This window comes from Rhea pennata, chromosome 10 (genome assembly GCF_028389875.1).
Source record: "Rhea pennata isolate bPtePen1 chromosome 10, bPtePen1.pri, whole genome shotgun sequence".
Lineage (NCBI taxonomy): Eukaryota > Metazoa > Chordata > Aves > Rheiformes > Rheidae > Rhea > Rhea pennata.
This window is the reverse complement of record NC_084672.1, coordinates 8847598-8869296: the sequence shown is the minus strand read 5'-3', so window position 1 is coordinate 8869296 and position 21699 is coordinate 8847598. Positions and strand designations below refer to the sequence as shown.

General features: G+C 51.3%; 1 long non-coding RNA gene across 2 annotated transcripts; it reads left to right on the top strand.

Annotated features, from left to right (window-relative positions):
- Positions 1-2483: 2483 nt before the first annotated feature.
- On the top strand, positions 2484-19336 carry LOC134144581 (uncharacterized). Of its 2 annotated transcripts, XR_009959425.1 has the most exons (4): positions 2484-2783; positions 12107-12242; positions 13923-14251; positions 15666-19336. It is a non-coding gene; the product is annotated as an uncharacterized LOC134144581 (long non-coding RNA). The 2 variants fall into 2 exon arrangements; XR_009959426.1 differs by lacking the exon at positions 12107-12242.
- The last annotated feature ends 2363 nt before the right edge of the window (positions 19337-21699 follow it).

Here is a 21699-nt window from a genome sequence, read left to right as displayed (position 1 = left end):
AGCTGAAAGAGGCTGCAAAAGAAAGAGGCTGCCCTGAGGCTGGCCCCAGGGATGGTGTGCTTGCGCTTGCCTTGATCTCCTGGCTCGGAGCCAGCCTGTGGCTGTGGGGCAGGTCTGTGGCCCCCAGGCCTTGCCTCCTCCTGCCGGCAGCCCCCACGCTGTCAGAAGAGACATCCTGGCTTCCTGCAGAGCACAGTGGGTAATTGCAGTGCTCTCATCAATATTGCATGGCTCTTGCCTGGCTCTGGTGGCAGCGTTGGATACCTCTGAGGACGCAGGCGGGGTCTGCTGCTTTTCTCCTGCATGCTGCTGGCCACTCTGGCTCCTCTGCCTGCTGGGCTCCCCTGGGCACAGGGCTCCTTCTCCCTGGGGCTGATTTCCCAATGCCTGGCATTTTTGAGGTGGTAGCCAGGGTGTCGGCAGCAACAAAGCTGCGTGGCGGTTTCTTCATTGCATTTCTGCACCTTTCATCTCTTCTTCTCTGCCTCTTGCCTCCCAAGCCTCTTCTGCGGGTCTCACCTCCCTGAGCCTTGCTCTCTCTGTCAAGGGCAGCTCAGTGATCCGGCTGTTGGATGCCCAAAGTTGCCCTCTTCTGCGTGCGAGGGCTCCCACGAACTGCAGGCAAAGGCTGGGACCCGAGCGGGTTGTGGAGGCAGGTGTGAGTGCTGAAGGCTCCGTCTGATGCCTTGCGCTGCCTTTGCCTGCCCGCGCACGCAGAGGGAAGAGCGCTAAATACAGCCGTGAGATCGGCTCCCGGCTGGCGGCCGCTCCCAGGCGCGGGGGTCTCGGTGGACGTGTGGGGCTGGTGCTTTGGTGTGTGTGCCTGCAGGGTGTGCTGTGGCTTCAGCGATGCTCTGAGGACCTGCAGCCCCGGTCAAGTGCCAGGGACAGGAGGGTTTGTTGCTATTTGCATGAAAATTTGCTGGTAAGTGCATCATGGCAGAGGGGTGCTTGGGTGCTGAGTGCCTTGGGGCACAGCTGGCCGCTCCTTCTCCAGCGCATCTAGGGCAGCGCTGGGTTTGGAGGAGCCGTATCTGCGGCTAGTCGCTCCTTGGGCAAGCTGGGTGCGTGGTAGTGATGCAAGGCGTGGGGGTGCCAGGCCCTGGGCGAGGTAGTAGTGCTGGGGCTGAGAGCATGCAGACGGCGAGGAGAAACGTGGGAGCTGTGGTGTGGCGCAGCAGTCCCTTGGGCTCATACAGCACAGGGGCTGCTGAGGATGTCACGTAACAAGGTCCCTCAGAACTGCCCCAGTGGGACCTCCTACACTGAGCCTGTGTTAGATCTTCATTTCCTTTCTACTGTTTGTCCTTGATGCTCAGGATCTCAAATTCAGACATCTGGGAGAAGATAAGGAAAGGCTGGGGGGGGGCATCCTGTGCTGCCGTGTCCAGCGCAGCTGAGTGGGCAATGGGAAGGAGCCCAAAGGATCACCCAGCGAGGAGACTGCTGTGGAAGCTCCTGAGATGCTCTGCCCTGTTTCCAGCCAAGTGACTGACAGGGTCTGGGGGATGGGGAAGGGCTATGGGTGGGGAGCAGATTTAGAAAATGATTTCATTGTTGGTTAAATTTCCTCTGCACTAAAATGTTGCAGAGCTTGGGGAAAAAAGAGCAAGTCCCCCACAAAAATAATTCCACAGCCGGCTGTGGCCATGGATGGGTGTCAAAGGGAAGCCTGCGAAGTCATCTGCGGTGCAAAACTGCCCCAGTAAAACATGAGATAGAGCACAACAAATCCCACCTCGCACACGCCTGAAAGAGAAATCTCCTTCCCCTGTCTAATCCATTACCACATACTTATTCCTATAACAAATAACTGAGTCAGCGGGAGAAAACCAAATTCAATTTATATCTCAATCCAAGCAAGTACGAAGAGGTTGCCAAATCGGACAATAAAAAACACAATGATCTCAGATGTTTTCCTCGTATATATCAAGAGAAATCAGAGCGGAGGAGCTTTTAGCCAGGCGGCGGGGCTGTCGGGGCCGCTTGCAGGCGTGTTTAACGCGCCCCATGACCATTTCACGCTGGCTTTTTCCCTTCCTCGAGGCATGCTGGTGGTTCAGAAGGGGTTATTGACAGGGGCCGCACGATCTGGAGACGCCCAGCGAGCTGATGCCAGCAACGTCCGGCACACGTTCCCGGCCCTGCGGCCGCCCGGCAACAGATGGGCAGTAGAGATTAAAGGAAGAGCCAGAATGGATAGTTTGATTAACTATTTTCCTGGAAGAAAGAATTTAGCGAGCTCAGTTGAGCCATAAATATACCTGTGATGCTCCTCCTAATAAGTGAAGAGAGCTGGAGAATGGGAAGGGGGAGTTTTTTTGGTGTAACGGAATTTAGTAAAAATAGTGTCGGGGGAATAAAAAGCTGCTAATGGATTAAAGTCAAATACAGCAGTTAACTTTGGCTCGGAGATGCAGTGTTTCCTGGCAAACGTGTGCCATGTCTGGACACTTTGTTATCTGGTTTGGAACCCAAACTATGGACTTTTCTTTTCCCAAATGTTGAGGATTTTTGGTTTGAAGTTGATCTTCCATGTGTTTTAAAAGCTTAAAAAAAAGCAGGTTAAACAACCTGAGAGTAAAACAAGGTATTTCATGTGAAAATGATTTTTTTTATTTTTTATTTTTTTTCCCAGAGTGAAGGTCCAGTGAGAGCTGGGAGGACTCACAGCTGATGGGCATGAGGACGGGAGCACAGGTTGGGCTCGAGCCGGGAGGACGTGTGGCCAATGGGTGTGAGGACGGGGACACACGGGTGCGTGGGACACTCTCCCCAGGCAGGTACCTTGCTCAGGCAGTGTGCAAGTGTTCCCTGTGCTATTTTGCTTTTTGCCAACTCCAACCACAGAACAGCATGAGGGAGGGGAATTAAATGCTGTTTCTGGGCTACATTAGCAGCAGTTTGGTCTCATTAAAATCTGCTTTCACCTGCTACTAATTTTCCCCTTGTTTTGAAGGCCCCAGTTTGTTGGTTCGTTTGTTTATTTGTCTGCTTGTCTGGACGAGGAGGGAGAAAGAGCTGTTAGCTGTTATGTGCAGTGAGGAAATGACAGCACGTGCTGGCGGGGGCACGCCGGGTAACGAGCAGGCAGTGGGACGGGGAGAAAATTGCTGCAAGAAAATCCATTTTGAATTCTAGCAGCCGTTTGGTGGGGCCTGGGGGCTCGGCCCCGCTGGGGAGCTGCTGTGCAGGGCTTGCCGGCATGGGCAGCCGTGTGGGAGCTGCCGGGGGGACAAGCCTTTGGGAGCCTTTCAGGGAGGGTGTCAGACCGTGTCCACCACTGCGGGAGCTTTCCTGCAAGCCTGCTGGCTGGATCGTGCCTTCTGCCAGAGCGTCCCCGTGCCCCTTGAATGCAATCCTCTTTGCTGCCTCTCATTTTGTGCTGGAGATGAGCTCTGGAGGTAGCTCCAGGTGCCCCTCGCGAGCGCTGCTGGATTGCAGTTCCTATAGAAACACCCACGGCAGCCGCTCACTCCAGCCCTGCGCAGCAAATTCCCGTCTGCCAGCAGCCGCGGTCCGACAGATGCACACCCAGAGCAATTCATCCGGGTTGCCGTGGCAAAGCTGGGGTTGCCACAAATTTCAGCTGCTACCACTAGGATCATTGCTCAGCAGGGACCACCACATCAGGCTGCTGGGACCAAAAGCTGGCCTGCAGGGAGGTGTGGGGAGCCCGGCTCTTCTCTGCAGGAGTTTGTGCTGTGTGCTTGCCCAAGATGCTTGGAGCCAGGGAAGCCCTTCCGTCCTGGAACCATCAGCCCCATGTGACTATGGTGCCCCATTGCCTTTTGGAGGCCTCTAGAGGCTGGAAGATGAAATTTGGCAGAGCTTTTGGGGTTGAGGAGCAGGTTATAGTGGCAGGGTGATTTCAGGCGTCGCATGCCGAGGATGCACATTTCATCTCCCCTCCTGCTTCCACCCCAGCCATCAGAGAAGCTGAAGGCAGCCAGGAGGTCCTGTGAAAGGTGCTACAGCACATCAAGGGACTTGTATGAGGTGCTGGGAAAGCCACTTTACAGAGCTGGGTGAGGGAATGGGGAAATTACAGGTGCATGGGGAAAATCACTGCAAGTGTTGGGGCTCAGAGGGGGTGGGATTTGGATGATGCCAAGTGTCAGTCCTCCAAGCAGGCTTGCACCACTCTGCTTCAAACTCTCCAACTCCCTTTACCACCTCCCACACTGTGACAGTGAGCTGGTCTCGTCCCCCGAAGGGGACGCAGGCCCAGGACTGCCCGGTGCCAGGGGTGCACGGGCACAGCCCTGCAGGGACGTGCCACTGCAAGGCTTGGGGCTGGACGAAGCAGGAAGGCTGAGGAACATCTCTGGGGGGATGCACAGGTGCTTGCGGGGTTTTGCGAAGCGGAGGGTGTCCATGGGGTGCTAGCAGGCAGGGTGAAGGTGCATGCTTGTGGCCACAGAGCCCTTGGGATTTCTGGGCATCAGATGGTGTGAAGTCCCCTCACAGGAAGCAGGGGGCTGCAGGGGCTTGTGTGAGGTGTTTATGGCTGTGGCAGTGATGTGTGATCCAGTGGTGAAGGCAGGTGATGTGTGTGTGTGCGTGTGTGGCTGTGTCCGTGGGAACCCGGCGCACGAGCAAATGAGCTGCAATATTTAACTGCCTCTCATCTGCTGGCTGTACCTGCCCTGAGACAAGCTGGGGAGCACAGCGCACAGGAGCTGTCTCACATTATTATGACAAGTAATTAGGGTGATGTGAGATGCTAAAAAATTACTTTATTAGGCAAAGGCAGCCTATAAACCTCCTGGAATAAACATGCTTTTTAAACAACACCAGATTGTGCATGAAGACAGCTGCTGTCCCTGCCTCTCTCAGCAGCAGCGCACCTTGGCCAGGCAGGCCAGGAGCTCGCTGCCCCAGGGCGCCTGCCTCTCCCATGGAGACTTCACGGTCCCCATGCCATGCCAGGCAGTGGGACCTGCTCCAGGGAAACAGAAAGCACCAGCCAAGGGGAGCATGGACAAATGCGCCCTGGGGGACTCGGGCAGTGGGTCTCAGATTTGGCTACTCAAAGACCAGTGGTTCTAGGGGTTGCTTTGGTCATTTGGCCAAGGGATTCAGACTGCAAGCACACAGCTGATCCAGCCCCAGGAGGATGTGGAGAGTTTTAGTGACTGGCTTTTTAGTGCCCATACTCTGGCTTGCTGCTCTGAAGCTCCAAGAGGGGCAGGAGTTTTCCTTAGCTCCCCAGACCAGTACATAGCCCCTTGCCCCTCTCTGACCTTCACTTCTGGCCATTTCCTAGACCTAGCTGGTGCTTAGCTCTGACCAATGTGTAAGAGGTGTAGCTGGATCTCCAGTCTGCAGGTAGAAATGTAAAACTACAGATTTCCCTCCCAGAAATCATCTCTGGCTGCACCCACGAAGTTTTATTGCTGTGAATTTAGGTAGGCTGTGCTGCCCACCTTGTTATTGTAGGGTCTGTTGTAAGTGCTGGGCAAGAGGGTCATTGCAGATAGGCACAGTCGCAGCTTGGTGAAATGTAGGCTCCATTGCTGCCTGCTGCATTTCTACCAACCCATGGCCTGGAGGGGTTTTGTCCAGAGCCTCTGCACTTCACAAGGGTCAGACCATGGTGTGCATGAACCACGGAGGCATGGGGACACGTGGGCAGAGCAAAGACTGTCTGGAAAACCCTTTGCCTGAGGAATACACCTCGGCATGGTCATCCAAATCAAATGAAGAGGTGTGACCAGGGGAGAGTTTCCCCTGTTTTGCCTTAATACCTTTCTGGTCGGTGAGGTCAGAGCACATGCAGGGTGTTCAGTTCGTGGAGCCCTAGCAGTGTTGTCCCCTACCAGAGGACTGCGGGGTTGGCCCGAGGACTCAGGCAGCCATTGGGCGCTTTGGTAATTTCCACTGAGTTTCCCCCGTGACCTTGGTTGACTCCTTCAGCCGCTCTATGCCTCAGTTTCCCTCCTTATACTGTGAGTAGTAGCCCGGGTTGGCAGACAAGGGCAACCTTCTAAGAGATATTCGTCACCCTTTGTGCTCTTTTTGAGGTTGGGATTTCTCTGTTTTTCAAAACGCTCTTTTGGAAGTGAGACGTTGCTGAGAACAGCACTTTCCTCGCAGAGGGGTCTCGCTTCGGTGAGACAGGTCCTGGCAGACGGTGACTTGCTTTGGTCTCAGCTACATCAGGGGCATCTCCTCCCTGCAGAAATCCTCCTTTTCCTAAAACCGTGCTGCTCAGGGAAGGGGCATCCCTGCCCTCTCACAGCTACATCCCAGACTTCAGATCTCACAGGGAAGGGAGGAATAGCAAAGGGGATCTGGGGAAATCCATGGGGACAGGCTCTGTCGGTACACCACCTTCAGCTACCTCTGATCCCCCCCGGCTGAGCGTAGGCTGGAAGCTTGCGTCAAAGCCCTGAAGGGCATGCAGACAGACGGAGCGAAGGCACACGGGGCATCCTCACCGCTGCTTGAAACACTGGGCCCCTGCCAGGCCCCGAGTCTGGCCCACAAAGCACCTACTTGTGCGTACTTTGAGCATTGGCAAGCAGCGGTCTGGGGATCGGATGAGTGTTAATAAATTCGCAGCGCTGGTGCTTCTTTAGTATTTCTCTAATTGGTGCCATAAAGTTAAACTCGTCCACTTAGAGTTCTGCTGGGAGCTGGGGCCTCCATTTGCAGGTTCCCCTGCGCAGCTAAAGGGCATCGTGCTCACTAATACGTGTTAAATTGGAGCATCACTTTTTAATAAGCCTCTTAATGGCATCGTGTGGATCCTTGGCAGCTTTGGGATGCCTCCATTAGGCTACCCTAGTGCCGCAGCGAGCACAGGGTAGGGAAGCAGTGCTGGGAACCGGAGGGTTTGAGAGGCAGGTGGCAATGCAAAATGCTCAGGGGTGACCCTGTGTCCTCCTCTGCTGCGTGGGGGAGGCTAGGTCCATCTGCCTGGCAGGGGCCAGGCAAGGGGTGGTTCCTTGAGTAGGGCTGGGAAACCACACATGGGGCTGAAGGAGGCCGCATTCAGCATCCGGCCCTGTCCCGATAGCGCAGCCAAAGTTGGAGCCTGCAGCCGTGCAAGCACTGGGCATGTTTCAGCAGTGTTTCAGCAAGGGAGTGGAAGCGCTGCGTGCAGCACAGTGGGATCCTTCAGGGTGGAGATTGCTCTACAGACCAGGGAGGATGCGTGTTTTCATGATGCAAAGAGCAGATCCAGCTCACACCAGAAAATCAGGAAGGTGAAAGCCGCGACGCGTTCAAAAGGGGAGGCCGAGAGATGCTGGTTGTGTGCACTGTCCACAATCGACATCCCCACGTGCTGTGGCAGGTTTTGGGGCGCATCAGGTCCTACAGTGCCCCTTTGCAGAGCTGTGACTTGGTAGATACCGCTGGGGGAACGGCCTTGCCCAGAGCTGGACAAACCAACGCTGCTCCCCGATGTGATTTCTCTCGATCTCTCGCTAAAACACCAGCTATGCCTTATTAGGACCGTCCTCTTTGCGGCCGCTGTCGGTGAGGTCTCGCGTCCAGGGTGACGCTTTCACCGCGCCTCGCTCTGCGGGCAGCACGATCCCCAGATCGATGCTGTCACAGCAGTTCCAGATTTTGGCTCTTCCTAATGTGAATTAGCACTGCTCGAAACCGTGCCCAGCCCACGGCGCTGCGCACCGGTCCCTGGCTCAGCTGGAGGCTGGCCAGGAGGAGCCGCGGGGCTGCGCGTGTGGGCCTGGCTGGCAGGCGCAGGCAGCGCGACGCGTCCACCGCGTCGCTGAGATCACGAACCGTCCTGCAAAACGCAACTAGAAAGAAACAGGCCGTAGAATCATCTAGGCTGGCTTCACTTGTTCAACGCTCAGAGCAAAGAACTAAGCTAACATGAAACAAGCACTATTTTTATCTAATCCCTCTGCTTCAATAACAAGGAGTTGGAGGGGTTTCATTATTAGTAACGGGGATGAGGGTGTTTTTAAAAGTCCCTGATGATTTTCTAGTCACGTGTGTGTCACCTCTCGCTCTGCTCGCTCCGCCTGCCTCAGCCTCCTGCCACGAGGCAGGACGGCAAGGCAGCCGCTCGCCGTGCCCGCGGCCAAACTGTAACAGCCCTGCGCTGTCCAACAGCTTCATACGTATTCCCACGCTTGATCTCTGGGCACGCCGAGGTTTAACGAATAAACACCCACAAACAGAAAGCACTTTGTCAAACTCAACCCTCGGCAGCACCATCCGCCACGGACGGGACAGGCTGGGACTGGCTGCGCGCGGGGGAAGAGGACGGCGAGGGGTTTGTCACCTCCAGACCAAGCAAATTTGAGGCCAAAGCCGCGGAAGGGAACAAATGCAATTTTTGTCAGTTCCATCCGCGCCGGCGAATGCAGATCATGAATTACCCACCCGCCAGATGACAGGCTGACATTTTAGCTCCAAACATTCTCCTATAATTAGAGAATCTAATGCAATACAGGGAATGGCTCCATTTTACACACACATTATCGTAATGCCTTTAAATAAGATAATTGATTATGCCTCTGCATAAGAAAGTAAAATATTCAGTGTAATTAAAACCGACATTCAGATTTTGGCATGCTGACAGGTGAGGCCGTGTGTCATTTTATAAATCTTTAAAGTGATATTCACACCCACATTTGAGTTCCCAAAGTTTGGGGAGAAAAAAAACCAGAAAACAAAAAACTTGCAGCTGAGCTGCTTCTTATCTTGAGTTCAAATGTGTTTCGATGACGGATTTCTTTTTTTTCCCCTCTGCTCTCGTTTGTCTTCATTTCAGCCTTATAGCATCAGCTGACAAAAAACCCTGCAGTAAGACCACTGTGAACAGGGATATTGGTAGATCTCATCTGATAGGCAGGATTTGGCCAGCTCTTTGCTTGCAACAACCCCCTCCGAGGAGCTCTTCTGTAGCACTGCTGAACTGGCAGGCAGTATTTTCCAGCCTGTGTGTACCCTGATTTCGATGCCTAAACCACTGCCTGGTGTATATAGCTTCTCATGCAATGGAAAAGTTCGTGTAGGAGCAGGCAGAATACTTTGTGTGCGTTGCATCTGCCAAAAGCCTTGATCCTTCCTGATGAGAGATGAAGGGAATTATGTCCTTAATGCAATGGGTGGAAGCGTGAGGCAGCTAGGATGGGGCTGTTCTGGGAAAGGCAGGTCTTGGTGAGTCTGGGTGCATGAGCAGACATGCTGGAGGAAGCCAGGGGAGGTCCACACTGGCACCGCTCTCTAGCCTCGCTACCTGGGCTGAGGTGAACTTGTTTATCCTTTGTGGTTGTTTTCATGCTGTTGTGGACTGAGTGTTTGTTGCTTCCCATTCAGTGAAGTGGGTTTTATGGTTGGAGGTGCCTGTAAGGATTGTGCTTCTGGATACAACAGGCCTAAAAGCTGCTCAGCCCCCTTTGTGAAACGCGGTGGTTGGAGTGCATCCTGCTGCCAATGGAAAAAGTTTGTATGACAAATTACCTCACTGCTATGTAATGAAACCTACCTGTTAAAGAAAATGATGGGCCCTAAGGTCTCAGGGCTTTGGAAGGGATTCTTGAGGTCTTAAGAAAGCTTCTAAGATGCTTGGTCTGCTGCATTAACATGTGCCTGACTGCTGCTCGTTGAAATGTTACAAACAGCAGCTTAAACTCTTCCAGGATCTCTGCTATGCTGTAAAGCTCTCCTCATTATCCTGTAGCACATTCTTTAGTGAGATCTTGTCAGGATCTGGGCAAGGGATCTCCAGCTTGCTCTCTGTGCTCTGGATCCATTCTTGTCCCCTCTGAAGGTAACTGGTAAATGGGAGAATCAAGGCTTTGGCCATTGCGTCTGCCTTCTGCCTAATAAACCAGCTCCCTTGGACCCAGGCCAGTCTGCCATCAGCTGTAAACAGCTGCCACTTCATTCCTTGTCAAACAAGCTGCCCTACAAAATGGTTCCTCTTCTATAGCGAGCGTTACCTGTTCATTAACTACCTGCTTCTAGCATCCCATCTAGTCTTGAAAAGTACCAAAATATCTGGCCTGGAAGCCATGGCAGTTTCCAGTCCTGTATAGGGTCTGTTCAGGAGGTCTTGTGGTGTGTCACATGCCTGGTTTACAGGAGGAAGGATGCAAGAGGGTCAACGGCTCACACCAATGGCTTGCACTAGTGTGCAGAATGGCAGGTATGAGATACGGTTTCCATTGGTACTTCCTGCATTATATTGCTACCCAAACTTGTAGTGACAGCTTTTCCTGTTATATATGCACCCGGTCTCCATGTCCCTCAGCCTTGCCTGGACCTGGCAGGATGTGGGCAAGGGAGTGTGAGCTGCAGAAAGCAGAGGCTGGCCCTGAGGATGAAGCTGAAGGAAACCCCTGTGTACTATGAGGTGGGAAGAGAGGCTTCCTCGGGTGCTAGCCTGGTTCTGTGTCCCCTCCCAGCCCTCCCTGGGGCCTTGTGATGAGAAAGCAGGCAAATGCAGCTCCTAGGGCTTGCTGTCTGCAGTGGGCTCTGGCAAAGGAAGGAGGAGGAGGAGGAGGAGGAGGAGGGGGGCGAGGGGCCCGCCAGTGGCTCTGTCTGCTCAGCTTGCATTAGCAGGCTGCTGCTGACTCTTTGCTGCTCCTGAGGCCATTACACGAGGCTTGCAGGACTGCGGTCAGCAGTACGGGGCGCCTGAACCCGCTGGGATGCTGGCAGCGGCCAACAGCTCGTACCGTCCTCCGCTCTTAAGTGGGCTTGTGACAAAACACACTGGTGTGCTTGGAAAACAGAGCCATGTTTAACTGTCTTGTTTAAAGCACTGCTTTGCCTCCCACCTGCAGCATCCCCACCGAGGCTGCCTTCTTGGAGCTTGCTGCAGGCTCCCAGTCTCGCTTTGGCTCCCAGTGCTTGGCTAGGAGAGGTGCATAGGGTGAGAAGAAGGGACCAGGCTGTCCCATGATACACGGGCGCCCAGGCATTTGGCAGGGGGATTGGAACTGGGCAGATATGACTCTAGGCCCAGCACCACTTCATGGCTGCTTGAAGTGTGTGTGTGTGCGGGGGGTCTGAGGGGACAACGGGGCTGTGAGGACCTTGGTGCAGGCTCTGGAGGTGGGATTTGACCAGATCTGATGGCCTGAATGCTGGTGCCTATCCTGTAGCCAAAGCCTAAGACCACCGGAGCATCCTGGCCACAGGAACCGGTTGTGTAGTCCTGCAGAACAACGGTCCCACAGCCTTTGGGAGCAGTATCCAAGACCTCCATGAAGGTTTGGATAAATCACATGTAGACACACAAGGCTGGCCACACCGCAGTGTGTGAGAAAAGACCTTAATTCAATACACTTTACCCAGAGGGGACAAGAGTTTACATGGACCTGGCTCCCTGGGGCTGCCTCCTGTGTCCTGAGGCATCCTGCATACCCAAGGAGCCACTAACTGGTGCCCACAGAAGAAAAGAGATGAGGAGGAGGCTGGCCGGACTGCCAGCACAAGGAAGAGGGTCCCCTGTGGTACTGTGCCAGAGCAGCTCCTTCTCCTAGGACTCTGACTCTGGAGCTCTACCATACCAATGAGAGAACAGCAGCTCCAGGACACCTAATAGAAATAATGGCTATGACAATAATAAGCATCATTCATTTACTAATGGGGAAACTGAGACGTAGACAGAGCTAGGCTATAACTTGTCCTAAAGGTCTCAACTTTTCTGTCTGGTCTCCCAGTCTCCTATTCTTGAGGGAGGCCAATAAAGGAGCCCAGGAGTTATGACTTTCCCAGAGTGCCCAACATTTCCAGCTCCTTCCCATTTGTGACCCCACTTTCTCCTACATAAGCAAGATCCAAGGAGCAATGTCCAGATAGAAAGTGTCACCTCTTCCTGCTGCCTGGACATCCCTTTTGCACCCCCTGCTCCAACTACAGGGTACCAGGAAGCCTCACAGCCCTTGCAGCCTCCTGGCCCACATGTCCCCTGGCTCTCTCTCCCTTGGGTGCTCTTGCTCTCCCACTATCACACGCCAGCTCTTGCAGACCATCTAACAGTTGCAAATGTGCTCTCTCCCCCTCCTCCGCATGCGCTCTCTCTCACCCTCGCACACCCACACGTGCTGAGATGATGCATGCCAGAGAGGAGCGTGCGCGATTAACATTAGTCACTGGTTCCTTGTAGGAGGAAGGTTGCAAGCAGAGGAGGAGGCACACAGGCACAGTGCAGAGCAAGACCACAGCCCAAAGGGGCAGCCACCAGCTTGTGCATGGTGTTGCTGTTGACATCCCCTCCCCTGACAGCCAAACACTGGGACCAGGTGAGGGGACTAATTGCACCACTTGATTTGGACCAAGCAGTGTGTTCTGACTGGGGAGTTGGGAGCAGGTGAAGAGCTTGTGGAGGTGGAGGGTAGTGGGGAGTAATGCCGGCAGGACTCCTGTGGAGGAGGAAAAAACATGCCAGGGGCATTGCAGCCCCCAGGGAGGAACAGGACTGGACCACACAGGAGCTCTGTAACCAATGACGTAGGGTGCGTGACTAAAGCTGGCCCTGGCTGGCAGGCTCTGAGAGGCAGAGCCATGAGCTGGTGTTTCCCCTGGGAATGGAACAGCAGCATTGCTGAGCATCCCTTTTTTGGGGGAGGAGGACCTGAGTGTGAACGAGTTTGAGGGTAAGTTGCTAAAGCTGGAGGAGCTGGGGACTGGAGATGGGAGAGCAAAGCACCTGAGCAGTTTGGCTAAACGATGGATATGGGCAAGAAACCTGAGCAGGGGCAGAAAAAGGCAGTTACATGGAGGATAGGAGCCCTTTTGGGGGGCCTAAGGGGAACAGAGCAGGGCTGAGCACAGGAATATTTGCCTTCTGGTAGCTTCCAAGATGTGAGGAGTCCTGCTGGGAGCATCCTTGCAGGGAGCCCTATGAGGCAATGTGCACACCAGCATTTCTGCTTTCCTGTTGCTGTCCTGGCATCCTGCAGGTCTTTGATGGGTTCACCTCCCTTTGCCTTCTCTAAGCTCTTTTCAGGGACTTGTGGAAAGGTCAGCCTGGAGGTATCCTCTGGTAGACTCACTCTACAGTGACTACAGTCTCTCTCCACCCAGCCCAGGACTGGTGTGTGTCTTGACTGAGAAGGATGGAGTAACAGCTCAGATCTGTGATGTGCTGTGTTTGCCAGCCACCTTCCTATCAACTGTTTCCAACTTCTTCCAACTCAGTGGAGTGTGTGGGCAGCAGATCAGAGGACAGAGTTACCATAAATGCTTAGTTTCACCATCTCCTTCCTTACAAATTAGCTATAGCCCAGTCTGCAGGTGAAGGCAGGCTGCCTTCCTCTGTTAAACAGCAAAGCTGCCCTGTTTTCAAGGTGAGTGGAAGTACAAACCAGTAGATGTAAAGCTCTGGCCCTGAGGAATTGATCATTTTTGTTCCTGGTGTTGTCAACGGCGAGACCCAGGCAGTCAGAGGTGGCACCAGCAGCATGCTGTGGCTTGGTAGGCACAGTAGGCTTTGGGCTGGGGCATCTAATGTGGCTTTCATCATCTGGCTTTTCATCATCTGGCTTTCATGCCTTGCTTCCCCTTTCTCCCTCCCACCTAACACTTCAGCCTGTCTTGATGTGCGCCACCATCCTCCCCATTTCCCCCTGCCCACCCAGGTGGGGGTTGGGGAAGGGCGATCCTGCTCAGATGGGACCTTGTGCTGGGAAGTGAGCAATGAGCATGCAATCCAGCATGCCTTGTGCACGAGGCTGGTCCTGGGACCTTCTGGCTATCCCTTCACTGTGAGCTACTGCTTTACAGCTGGTGTGTGCCTGACACCTGGCTCTCTGCTGTGAACCCTCTGTCTCTGGCTGGTGTGTAATAGGTGTGTGAGCATCTGAGCCTGTTCCTGCTTTGACTGGTATCCACTGCGGTATTGTGCATGCTTCCTTCCATGCCTTGTGTATTCATTTTACCTTATACATACGTTGCCTGTAGACTCTCTTTTGTGTTTTCAGCTGTGTACTTGTCTTTCATCCCATACTCCATTGGGCTGTTGCAATTACTTTCCCAAGCTGGGCTGAATCATTAAAGGATTAAGAAAATCTTTGAGAAGATGACTGGGGGACTGATGGAAAATGACTGTTTTTAACATTAACTGTTACACCAAGCTTCAGCTCCATTTTTCTTCCCATTCAAGCTGGAGTTGTCAGACTTCAGCCGGTCCTTTTGTTTCTATTTACCCTGCTCCCTGAATGTGCCAGCAGAAGATGAATGTAACAAAGTACCAACTTTCATTAAATGTGCTGATTTACCTGGGAAACCTGGAACCCCAATGCATTGACAGGTAACTGATGAATCAGAATAGCATTCATCCATTAACTTTGAAATGCAAAACACTACCTTGGCGTTTCAGCATTTTGCACCTGGTCCAAAGTAAAACTCAATAGGTAGAAAACAGGCAATTGGGAAGCTAAACAAGTAATGGTTCCACCTTGTATCTGTTAAAATGATTGCATCAGCTTTAATTACAACAGAACTTTCTGCCTTTTAAAGCAGTAAGGCGCACATCGTATTTTCAGCTTTCGTGCCTCCGTCTGGCTCTAGCACTAAGATGGTTTCTTTCATGCCTTCAAAACACTGTGAAATTAAAAATCACATTGTTTTCCTTTGAACATCCACAAAGATACCAAAACCAAATAGATTGGGAGCTAAGATGCTGATTTGACTGAGTATTATTTTGCTTTCAAGAAAACGTTTTTTTTTTCCCATGTTACAGCAAATTTTGTGCTGATAAAAAATTAAGGAGTGTGGACTGACAGCCTGGGGAGACTTTGCTCGTCAGTTTGTCATGAAGCTTGGGAAACAGACACAGACACTTGAAAAAAAATGCTCGCGCATCTATGAGAAGGAAAGAAATTTGGACTCAGTTGCCCTGTTATCTTTGGCCCGTGTTGTTTAGCTTTACCATGGGTCTTATAGATGCACATGAAGAGAACGTTCCTGACACTGTCGTTGCATTCACAAAGTAGCCCCTAATGGGAAAAACCACAGAAAAGTACTGGTAATTGTAGATATGAAACAGTTCCACCATGGGTTCTGGAGCTACCCAAGGGTCAGACCACAGGGGGCTTAGTTTGAAGCCTTGGCTTTGTAAACCAAGAAGTAGATCACAAACTACTGTAGTTTTGGTGCAAAGTTTGGATGGGAGGATTGTTCTCTCCATCTGTTCTTCTCATAGACAATCTGTCTTCGAAAGTCATTGCTGCATAAATCTGGAGGAAGTATAAATGCAGGAGTACCTGAATATTGTTTAACAGATTGGGACACACATTTTTCAAAACATATAGAGATCCTCGTTACGTTCCTCCATTTATATCAGAGACATTTTTTCTCAGGAACATTCTTGCATTGGAATGTTCTTAGGTTTGGGGCCAACTGAGTTAATTTTCAGTAGAAAACTTTTCTATGCAAACACTGTTGTGAATATTTCTGAAATTTGCTTTCATTTCTTTCGCTGTCTACTTCCTTTCCAACCAAATTCATGCTTTTCATCAAAGCAGTTCAGGAGGTTCATTAGCTATGAGCATTCAGTATCACAAACTCCCGCTCTGGAAACAAAGTGGCTTGAAGTGTTCATCCATGCACCTCAGCCAGAACTCATTCTGATATTAAAACAAACAAATAAAAAAATACAAAGTCAGGTCTTGATTCCTGTGAACTGCTCTGACTACATGTACTTTTCTTCATTCCTTGGACAGGAGGTCTGGGAGATGCCCTCCTGTTGACAGTGAGATCTCTTGCACGATTCATCCTGAACAACCATTAATGCATTTAGCACAGTGGCTTTTAGCGTCATGAACTCAAGGACCACTACAACTTTTCCAACAGCAACACAGCTGAAGAGTGTTGAATGGCAGAAAGGAAATTACTTTTCTTTGTAACCTTTTCATGAGTCTATGCAAGTAGTTGACAGACCCTCAGGCCTCAAGGACCACAGTTTGAAAGTCACTAACTTATCAAACTACGTATGAAGAACGCTTCATCTAACTTCTCTGGGTGAGAATTAAATTTTGCGAGTGGCAAAATTTCATGCAGATATAGGAGGAGATAAGAAGATACTGACACTGCAGTGGAAATTTGGATATTCTTGACAGAGACGGGGAGCTGTTCTCTGCAGTAAAATCTTTCCTCATGGTGAGCTGAGCCCTGGCTGTGGATCCACAAAAAGCTGCCTAAGGAGACAAACCTGGCTCCTTCACATCATTTCCAGCTGAGAAGCAGAACAGATGTGGTATTGCTGACCCCAGACATTCAGAGCTTATGAGTCTGCTCTCCAAATTCAAACAAAAATATTAAATGTTGATCTCTTTTTGCTTGCCTTCTGGGTCTGGAACCAGTAGGTTACTCTCAAATAACACTCAAAGCCTTTATTTATTTTTCCCCCAAGCCACAAGAACTAGAACATTTCTGCTCTCGTCATAAACGGAAAGCTGAGAGTCTTGCTGAATCACTTGTCTCCAGGAATGAGATCTTTGAGGAAAATACCCAGCATCAGGAAGTTTGCAGTGTACTCATGAGACCTGGCAATGCTGCCAGGAGATGAAACCAAAAATGATGTCATACAGCCTTGTCAGGAAGGACAACATAAGGATTGTATTTGAGGAGCATACACAATCCTGGTCTAAGAGCAGGACTCTGTGATTGTGACCGTGTCATATGTCTTGTGATAGTCTAATGCTGTGGGATGTCACATCAGCCAGTAATCACTGAAGCAGGCTTAGACATAAGCCAATCCTAGCCTCTTCCCACTCTGCCACATCTTCCCTTATGTTTACTTAGAGGTAAACATAAAGACAACGTCTTCTCAGTGAGGTGTCCCCAAAAGTAAATACTGTAAGTACCCTTGGGATATTGGACCAGTGATATGGGGATGCTGGGAGAGAGGCTGCCTGGAAGGAAGGAAAAGAGGAGATGAGGGAGGAAGAGCTATAGCTCAGTGTAGAGACACACATGGAGGAGGCCATGCCATGTCCGCAAGGCAACGTGCACAGCTTCTGTGAGCAAGCTCAATCTGATATGAGAAGCCATTTGCGGTAGCTCTAGGTCTCAGCCTTGCTCATCCTCAGCCCTAGACTAAGAGGGAAAAACATCCTATTGTGCAAGGAAAGATACCCCCAGCCAAATTTTGCTGACAGTTTGGTGTGGTTGGTTACATGGTGCAGAACCCCACAGGCAGAGCCCTGTAATGACCTGATTTCCCTGGGCCATAAGGTCTCAAAATCCAGCTACCTGGAGAAGCCTCAGATGGAAAAGAGAGGGAGAAAAGAGATGAAAATAAGGATGGAGAGAATGAACCCCCTATTTTTCTGTTTTCATGTGTCTTCTCTACCCCCCTTTTCTCCATTCTTCAGTCTTCATATTCTTTCTGGGAGAAAGCTGCTGTTGGAAAACAGAGAGAGAAGACGACAAACACTGCTGTGGAATTATTTAACGAGCCAGAATGAATTGCATTTGAAATCACTTAAATGGGATCTGGGAGTATTTAACTACAGCACAGGAACTTAACAAGAGTGGGAAAGGATTCTGTGCTAATTGCTGGCAATGATATACCTATGGAGAGAGAATATGCAGCAATTAGTAAGCAAGGCTGTAATTTCAGCCTAAGGTCCCTGCCTGCCTTAGAATATGGCATGGATTATCTGCTGGAAGGAAGACAGAGGCCTAGGTCCATAGGACCAGAGAAACTAGCAGATGAGGTTCTCATTAAGAAGTCATTAACCCAGTTTTTCATGGAGTGGCATGCAGGAGATGGGTCTCGTTAGGACCCAGCTGTCCCTTCATGCCACCCTAGTTTGACTCTTGACCGCACGTTCCCCAACCTAGAATGACTCAGATTCGCAAAACAAAAACAAAATACAGAACCCAGCTCAGCCCATGCCTTACTGTTTTACCAGCTTCCTTGCCTGCCTCCAGGCTGCCCAGATACTACAGGAACTGATCCCATCGCCAGGTCCCCCTTTAACCTTGGGCAGCTCATGCAGCGGAAGGGGGCTGAGGACCAATTTGCCTGTTTCTTGCAGAGAACTTGGCAACTCCAGGGCATCCTCATGTCCTGACAGCCAGAGTTGTTACCAGATTTGGGGAACCAGCAGGACAAGAGCACTGAGCTGGTTATCTGCACGTTACATAGTCTTGCTCACATCCTCCATGTGGGCAGAGCCTAGGGATGAGGACCCTTAGGTTGAGTGAGGTAACTTCAGGGTGCTGGCTGCAGGTGGCAGGGCCACACTGGGATGGTGGGTGAGATTTAAGGAGGATTAATGAATGAGGGTGAGGTAAGACTTCTGTGGAGGACACCTTTGCAGCAGCCAGTCCTCCCCAGCTGCACAGGAACCAGTACCCACCAGCAGGCTGGCATAGAAGTGGTGTGGATGGAAGAGGAGTCTGGGCTTGAGAACAGGGACTACGGAAGTGTCCATAGAGGCTAGACCCTGTGGTCCCACTCTGTTGAGCCTGCAAAGCTGTCAAACGAAAGACGGCCAGCAGCAGTAATGTCCGAAACCCCAACCTGAGCAGAGCCACGCCGATGGGGGAAAGACTGTCGTTCGAGATGGGACAGGGTCATGCTAATAGCAGCTCTGGGAGGGTGTCCTCGCTGCAGGGGAAAGCAGAAAGCCACCAGCTCTCGGCTGTGCTGCTGACACCGAGCAGCTGCACGCAGCCTCCGCCAGCCTCTGCTCATTGTTTCCTGGTCCTGCTGCTCCCTGTCTCCATTCTCTCCCTGTGATGCCTCTGTCTTTAGCTTTTGTCTTTCAATCAATTTTCATCTCAGTAATTCCCATTCAATGGTTAGTCCCTGATCTTTCTAATTGAGATTAGAGCTTCATATAATAGGGAGGGGAGGAGGGAGACTATTTTTAATTTGCTACGTTCCCATTAATAACAAGTTCTAATTAAAAAACCTCCATCTCCATCCTCCCAAGTTCAGAGGAAAAGTCTCTGCAACTTCTGTTGGAATCTTCTCCTGATAAATTGGTACCACAGCCTCCTAGAACAGCTGGTCCTCTTTAGCAGGCATAGTAATTAATGGGAATAATAAATGCATTCAAAGCAGGTTCGTAACCCTCCTTTCTGTGCACTCAGGCTTCCCTTTGCATTGCAAGAGACACGCATCAACATTTCCACTTGCAAAACAGGCCCAAAAGAGCTGCCTAAGTCTAACAAGCCCAGGTTTCATTAGCACTCTCTGGCCCATAATAAACCTTCTGACACAAAGGATCCCCAGGGGAAGGGAGGTTCCCTCTTGCCTGGGAATGAGGCTGATGCACAGAGCAGGGACGATATCGCAGAGTAGCTCTGTGGCCATTGAGGACCTTGTGCTGGCTATGAGTTTCTCATTGCATCTCCCCAGCTACCACAGGGAGAAATTTATGTTCTCCCTTTTACCTGCAGCATAGCTGATGGGGAATAGTGTTAGGTTTATAGGATATAGGACAGGTGTTTGGGCACAGACTCACGTTCATACTCCACTCCTCATAGCAGGGTGAACATGAGTACGGCTTACCCTCATCCTCAGCTGCTGGCAGGAGCAGGGTGGCACCATGCATGCTTGGATGTCCAGACAGCATGGAGCATCCCAGAAGACCAGTAGCCCCCTTGGGCACGGGACAGCAGGGAGGTCCCTGCACCAGCTCTGGCAGCTCTCTGTCAAGCCCACCCAGGAACTGCAAACACTTGCTCAGGTGTATGGCTGGGACTGTGCAAAACCTTGCACCTGAAAAAAACAGATGGATATTTGGGGCATTTGTGTGTGTTTACACACACCTAGGCCTTTTAATCTACGACATTTTGGCCATAGCCTTGATGTGCCACACTGAGGGAGCCCAAAGAGGCTTTACAAGAACTAAAGAGAGAGTTTGCAGGTGCCAGTGTTGGCAGGAGAGGACCAGCTCTGCCTGCTCCTGTGTGAGGCTGCTGTTGCTGCCTAGGCAGGGCAAGGGGAAGTGGGAAGGGGTCTCAGGGAGGGAATTTGCTTTGCCACTGGCCTGTGTGGTGCAAGAATACGGAATAGGAGACCAGGATTTTCATTTCTCTCCAGCTCCAGTTCTTCTCCAGTGCAAACATCTCTCTGCCTAGGATGCAGGTGCTGCATTAGAGTGGACAAATATTGCTACCTTGCACTAGACATGCAGTGAGTCTGAGAACCAGGTGAAGCAAAAGCTAAGGTCACACCATGAGCTAGGAATGAAACTTAGATGTCCTGATTCCCATTCCTGGGGGAACACGGGGCCATACCTGCTCAGAGAATGAGACAGTGTGGACCACATCAAGCCTGGGTTGCCAGTCCTAGCACAGCTCAGCAAAAGCATGAGATTCAGCAATCTGCACTTCCCCAGGCCTCCCTTTGCCCAGGTCTCCTTTACATCAGCTGCTGACTTGGAGTTCCTTGAACATGCACATCAGCTACGCTGGGGATGGATGTCCTCTTACTATCCCCCTTGTTTGCCTTTGTTCTCCTCTGCTGAGTTAATGGACTCATCTCAGGAGTGGACAAACCGGGAGCCATCAGTGCAAATATCCCTGAGATGAGCAATCTGTCCTGAGAAGTGATTTCAATTAAAGAGTCATTAGTGTGAAATCTTATCCAGCCCAGCTCCCATTTGCAGGAGGTCCTTCTCCCCAGTCCAAGCCCTATCTGCGGTTGGAGTATGCTGCTCCTGCAGGAGCCCTCCAGTTTTGCTAAAACACAGCAGCTGCTGCTAATAAACAAACATATTGATCATAGAGATATGGGCTGTCAGGGACTTAATTCATGAATGAAATGTGCTTTAAGAGTGCCCGGTAGGCAAAGGCTCTATTTAAAGAGCTTGTAGACAAGATGGTACTTGGAGGTGGGAACTGAGAAGCCTATCCAGTATTTAGCACCGGGCTGTCATAGTCAGGGGCTAACATAAAGATCTGGGTGGGTTGCTACATTTATTCATGGGACAGACAGGCGCATGGGAAGTTTACCGTGGTGTGCCATTGCTGATAGGGAGCGATTGTCTTCTAATGAGCAGCTGTGTGGTTTCCTGTCTGCTGAGACATTCAGTAGGAACTCAAGTTTGCGTGAACTGGGTACTATCTGGAACAGGTATAAGCATCCCCAGTTCACCTCCAGCCCTTCATAAATCAGCCTGTCTGCCCTGCAGTGACACGCATCTGGTATGCCAGAGAGGAAGTGGAATAACATGCTGTGACCGTGTAAACATAGGCAGCATCTTTGTCCAGCCTCCAGGGAGCTGGCCTGGAGCGAGCGACCCACCCTGCTCTCTCTCAGAGAAGTTTTCCACCCTGCCTTTTTCTCTTTGGCACTTTCCCCAGGCTGAAATGCATGTTCATGTTGTCCTCTCTGTGTGTGTGCACCTATGTGCACGTAGGAGAGGTAGCAGTGGTCCTGGCCCTGGGAGAGCAGGATAGTGCTGTGTCCCCAGCTCCTGAACAACAGAGGTGCTGAGAAAGACTCCTGGTGTGTCACTGGGGCTTGTCAGCCACATGAGGAGCATCTGGGCACCCAGATGTTTCAGGGTTGATTTAAAAAAAAAAAAACCCTCATTTTCCCCCAAATTTGGTCTCTCAAGCAAGGTCTGAGACTTGCAGAAAGTTGGGAGCCAGACGCACGGCTGCCTGCTTCGTGACAGCCCTGCCAGGTGTCAGGGAGGAGCTCATGGACCATCACCCGCAGAGGCTGTGCCAGCCCGAGAGGATCCGAGCTATCAGCTTCCAACTTTACAGTTCTCCTGGTGGAAAATT